Genomic DNA, 5,976 nt, shown 5'->3' on the forward strand with positions numbered 1-5,976 from the left:
TGGTCTCGAACTCCTGACCTCGTGATCCACCCACCTTGGCCTCCCAAAGTGCTGGGATTACAGATGTGAGCTACTGTGCCTAGCTACTTTTTTTTATCTTAAGTGGAGACAGCGTTTCATTATGTTTGCCAGACTAGTCTCGAACTCCTGGCCTCGAGTGATTCACCCGCTCGGCCTCCCAAAGTGCTGAGATTACAGGTGTGAGCCACCATGCGCAGCCTGCATTCTGTGTTTTTTTGTTTGTTTGTTTGTTTGTTTGTTTTTGAGACAGACTCTTGCTCTGTCACCCAGGCTGGAGTGCAGTGTTGCGATCATGGCTCACTGCAGCCTCTGCCTCCTGGGTTCAAGTGATTCCCCTGCCTCAGCCTCCTGAGTAGCTGGGATTACAGGCACCCGCAAGCAAGCCCAGCTAATTTTTGTTTTTTTGTATTTTTAGTAGAGACAGGGTTTCACCATGTTGGGCAGGGGCTGGTCTTGAACTCCTGACCTCATGATCCGCCAGCCTCAGCCTCCCAAAGTGCTGGGATTATAGGCATGAGCCACCACGCCCAGACATCACTGATTATTTTTTAAATGTTTGGTAGAATTTACCAGTGAAGCCATTTGGGCCTGGGCTTTTTGTTGTGGGTAATTTTTCTTTCTTAATAATTCAATCTCTTTATTATAAGTCTATTCAGACTTTCTATTTCTTCTCAAGTCCGTTTCAGTAGTTTATGTTATTCTAGGAACTTGTCCATTTCATGTAAGTTATCTATTTTGTTGGCATTTAGCTATTCATAGTATTCTTTTTTGATTCTCCTTATTTCTGTAAGGTCAGTATTAATATAACTGTCTCATAATACTCTTTTTTTCAGTTCAAATCAGGACAAATAATTCTGATACATGACAATCGATTTATTTGTCTCTGAGGTCTCTTGTAATATATAGATTTCCTTCAATCTCATTTTTTCTTGGTATATATTTGTTGAAGAAATGAAATTACTTGTATATTTCCCACATTCTGTATTTTTCTGATTGTATTCTTGGAAGTCATTAACATGTTCTTCTATTCCCTAGCTAGTAGATAGGTAGTTCTTTATTGTGATTTAGGTTTGATTTTTTTTTTTTTTTTTTTTTTTTTTTGAGACTGCGTCTCGCTCTGTTGCCCAGGCTGGAGTGCAGTGGCCGGATCTCAGCTCACTGCAAGCTCCGCCTCCCGGGTTTACGCCATTCTCCTGCCTCAGCCTCCCAAGTAGCTGGGACCACAGGCGCCCGCCACCTCGCCCGGCTAGTTTTTTGTATTTATTAGTAGAGACGGGGTTTCACCGTGTTAGCCAGGATGGTCTCAATCTCCTGACCTCGTGATCCGCCCGTCTCGGCCTCCCAAAGTGCTGGGATTACAGGCTTGAGCCACCGCGCCCGGCTAGGTTTGATTTTTTTGTGGCAAAACTATTTCTTTTTTTTCCACCAGTTGTCAAATGATCTTTTATTGAAATATTTTCCTTTGTGCTTCTTAACTAGCTGGGCATTCCACAGCACCACTGTTGATGTCGTCTATGATTTCATGAGGGTGGTGGCCATCAACATTATAGCCCAAAGACTGGGCAGTCCCCAGGAGCTCTTTAATGGTTCCAGAGAGTTCTCTGTCTAAAGATCGGTGCCACATCTGTTGAGCAATGTTGACGATCTCATCAAAAGTGATATTCCCACTGTGTTTAATGTTTTTCTGTTTCTTTCTGTCTCTTGCTGGTTCCTTGAGGGCTTTGATGATCAGGGCAGAGGCAGAAGGCACCACCTCAATCTGGGCCTGTCTGTTCTGAATGGTCAGTTTCACTGTAATTCTCAGGCCCTTCTAGTCACCTGTTGCCTTGGCAATGTCATCACCACCCCTTTTTGGAGACAGACCCAGGGGGCCGATCTTGGGGGCCAGTGCAGACGTGGCACCGACTTCACCCCCGGTGCACCTCAGGTAGCAACTCTGATCTCCCTGGGGCCGAACTTCGGCAGCATAGTGGAGGCGGCTGGTGTCGGATGAACCCGGGTTCAGGATAGCCGAAGAAAGTTGCACCTTGGCCTCCTCTGAGCTGAGAACTGAAAGCAGCAAAACTATGTATACATCGATTATCAGGCACATAATTTCCAATTGTACCTCTTTTCGTGAAGTTGGCAGTCATTGATGACCACTGCCTGGATTCATTATTACAATTGAAATAGTTCAATAGAAGGCAGAGTAAGTGGGCATCAATCAGTCCTGACTGTAAGATCTTTTGGGAGGTGTCTTTTGATGATTATGAGTACTACATTCTATACGATTCTTAGAACCTTGGAATCAGGACTGAGCATGGTGGCTCAAGCCTACGTGTAATCCCAGCACTTTGGGAGGCTGAGGCAGGTGGATCACCTGAGGTCAGGAGTTTGAAACCAGCGTTACCAATATGGTGAAACACTGTCTCTATTAAAAATACAAAAATAAACCAGGCATGGTGGCTTGTGCCTGTAGTCCCAGCTACTCAGGAGGCTGAGAGGAGAATTGCGTGGACCCGGGAGGTGGAGGTATCGCGCCACTGCATTCCAGCCTGGGCAACAGAGGGAGACTCCGTCTCAAACATAAATAAATAAATAAGTAAATAACCCTGGAGTCAGGAGATGGGATCTACTCCCAACTAGCTGAGCATCCTCTTTGACACCTGTTTTCTCATCTGTAGAATGGGGGAATAAACTAATACGATGTCTAGGACTTTTGGCTATTCTAACATTCTCTTACTAAACAAGTAGAGGACTTAATCTTTACCAAAGATGATTTGGGTGAGTTAAAAAGGAACTGCTGACCTTGTGTTGTTGTTCCCATTTCATACCAAAAATGTTTATTTCAAAGCCAACCTTTGTCAGTCATGAAATCCAGTAAAGTATATAACAGAGTCCATTAAAAGTATTATGAGGCCGGGTGTGGTGCCTCACGTCTGTAACCCCAGCACTTTGGGAGGCCGAGGCAGGCAGACTGATTGAGTCCAGGAGTTCAGGACCAGCCTGACCCATATGGCAAGACCCCATCTCTGCAAAAAATACGAAAATTCGTCGGGCACAATGGTGCATGCCTGTAGTCCCAGCTATTTGGTGGAGCTGAGCTGGGAGGATCACTTGAGCCCAGGAGGTCAAGGCTGCAGTGAGCCATGAGCATGCCATTCCACTCTAGCCTGGATGACAGAGTGAGACCCTGTCTCAACAAAATAAAAAATAGGTGAAAAGTATCATGAGAGCAGGAAGCCAAGGCCAAAAGCCTTGTTTTCTGGATTCTAGTTCTGGCTCTGCCTACTTTTTCAACTAATCAACATGCCCTGTCAGGGTCCTATCCATAGAGTAAAAGATTGCGTGAGTAGCTCTAAAGGCCTATAAGCTTTATGAGTTTATGCCTATTCTTGATTTTTCCCACAGTTTTGAGGATGCTATTTTTGTTAATATCTTTAGCCCTACTGGTTTTTGTCTGCATTGTGATTATGTCTTACTCAGCAACTAACTGGCAGAGGCCTGCCCCAGGTGTCAGTTCATATAGCAAATTCAGCTTGGGCATAAAAAACTTTCTGGAAGCAGATACACCAAAATATTAGCACTTTATTATTTCTAGGTGGGAAGATTATTGGTCATTTTAAAACTTACAGTTGTATTCTTTATTTTATTCTGCAAACATATATTTTTTGGCCAGGCACGGTGGCTCACACCTGTAATCCCAGCACTTTGGGAGACCAAGGCAGGTGGATTAGCCAGGCGTGGTGATGGGTACCTGTAATCCCAGCTACTCGGGAGGCTGAGGCAGGAGAATCACTTGAACCCAGGAGGCAGAGGTTGCAGTGAGCCGAGATTGCACCACTGCACTCCCACCTACAGAGTGAGACCCTTGGTCTCACACACACACACACACACACACACACACACACGTATGTATATTTAAAAAATTTTTTTTTTCTCTTTTTAGTAGAGACAAGGTCTTGCTATGTTGCCCAGGCTGGTCTTGAACTCCTGGGATCAAGGGATCCTCTAACCTCAGCCTCCCAGAGTGCTGAGATTACAGACGTGAGACACTATGGCTGGCACTTTTTTTTTTTTGAGACGGAGTCTCACTCTTGTCACCCAGGTTGGAGTGCAATGGCGTGATCTTGGCTCACTGCAACCCCCACCTCTCAGGTTCAAGCATTTCTCCTGTCTCAGCCTCCCAAGTAGCTGGGGTTCCAGGCTTGCACTACCATGCCCAACTAAGGCATATTTTTATATTTTGAAAGTTATTCTTAAAGGATTTGACAGCATATTTTTGATCGCATGCCCCAGCAAAGAGGAATCACTAAACTTTAGTTAGGTAGATTTCTTTCTCTTCCTATAATTCAGTTTGGCAGCATCTTCCATGCTTGGTTAACCTAAATACTTTAGTAATAAAGACTTACATATAACTAATTAGATAGTCAGCTTTACTTAATCTTCTTACTCATCTAGATTAGATGTTAAGTGAAAAAATATTCTATGCCTACAGAAATTAAGATTCAGGAAGGACAGTAGCACATACATGCTATCAACATCTGTGTCATAACTCATGGAATCTGGATTTGCACTACTTGGGGAACAGGTAGTGTCTGCTAGAGAAGTGGTGTGACAGAAACATGGGCAAAAGCAGGGTGTGTCTTTTGTAAATGATGAAAGCAGAAGATTAAAAACTAGTTTGCTAAATCATGTTCATAACCACTCCCTGGAGAGCAATTACTCTGATTACTTGACTTACCTGGTAAGTACCGCCCACTGTAGGAGAAAATACAGGTGTTTGGTTCACTCTTATGGGTTTCCCCATGTGCAAAGGTGTTATGCTGCTGTATGCCCCTCTTTAAACACTGTAGTAGCAGTTCCTGGAGAATGGTAGAGTAAAGGGTGCCCTCACAGCTATCAACTCACTGTGTGATCCAGACGAGTAATGTAGCCTGGTCACAAGCTCCAAGGTTACTTATTTTTAATGGAGGAGATAGTTCTAGTTTCCAGTGTTAGCATGACTAGTAAAATTGATATTAGAAAACCCACTTCTCAGTAAGGAAGGCAGTTTGAAAGGGTTCTTGTGAGAAGCGTGACAAATACAGGCAGTTCTATGGACAGTGTTTATGTAAAACAAATGATTGAATAGCCATTTGAACATTAACTGTTGCCCAGTGTGTTATAATCTGCACCTGCTCAGGCATTTTGAAGACTCTTCTTACACCTAGTAAGGACCAAGGGCAAATAGCAAAAAGTAAGTAACCTGACATAGAGTTTGGAGATTTCCTTTTGAATTGCCCTCATTGAGATTTCTCAAGCAACACTGGTCCATGCCAGTTTGCAAATGGGCTCTTGTGCCAGTGGCTCAATCAACCCATCCAAATGCAGAGAACCATTTGGAGGCATTCAAAACCAAATGAGGGGCAATTTTCTTTCATTTGTATGCTGTCTGTTAGCCTCTCTTTCACCAAAAATTAACCTGATAATGGGTATGCATACCTGAAAAAACACAATTTTTACACTCAAGGAAATTTCATAGGAAAAAATAAACTATTACTAAACTTTACAGTTACTACAGTGATGGAGATGTGTGCAGGGTGCTATAGGAACATAAAAGGGAGCACCTAACAGGTGTGGGTGAGTCAAAGAGAGCTGGGGAGGAATGAAGGCAACATTCTTGAGCTAAACCAAATAAACAAAACATTGCAACTCACAATTATGACCTATTTCAAACTCTTAGAACTACAACAATGATTTAGACTAGTTCTCATTTGGACAGGGTTTGTTTACTCTTATAGTTTTGAGCACCCCTTCCGCTTTCCACTTTAACAAGGGCATACGGAGCTTCACAGATAATATCTCCAAAAATGGGCATATTTTGACTTGTGGACCATCACATATACACACACTTCAAGGTCACTTTCATACAGCAAAATGAGGAAACAGTTTATTAGCTAGATCAGAACGTGCAAATGAGGCTGAGTGTGGTGG

At 43.3% G+C, this 5,976-nt stretch overlaps 1 pseudogene; it reads right to left on the reverse strand.

The window, feature by feature from the left end:
- Positions 1-1,492: 1,492 nt before the first annotated feature.
- LOC104665608 lies at positions 1,493-2,004 on the reverse strand (annotated as a pseudogene).
- Between the last annotated feature and the right edge of the window lie 3,972 nt (positions 2,005-5,976).

Source organism: Rhinopithecus roxellana, chromosome 14 (genome assembly GCF_007565055.1).
Source record: "Rhinopithecus roxellana isolate Shanxi Qingling chromosome 14, ASM756505v1, whole genome shotgun sequence".
In the NCBI taxonomy this organism is placed as follows: Eukaryota; Metazoa; Chordata; class Mammalia; order Primates; family Cercopithecidae; genus Rhinopithecus; species Rhinopithecus roxellana.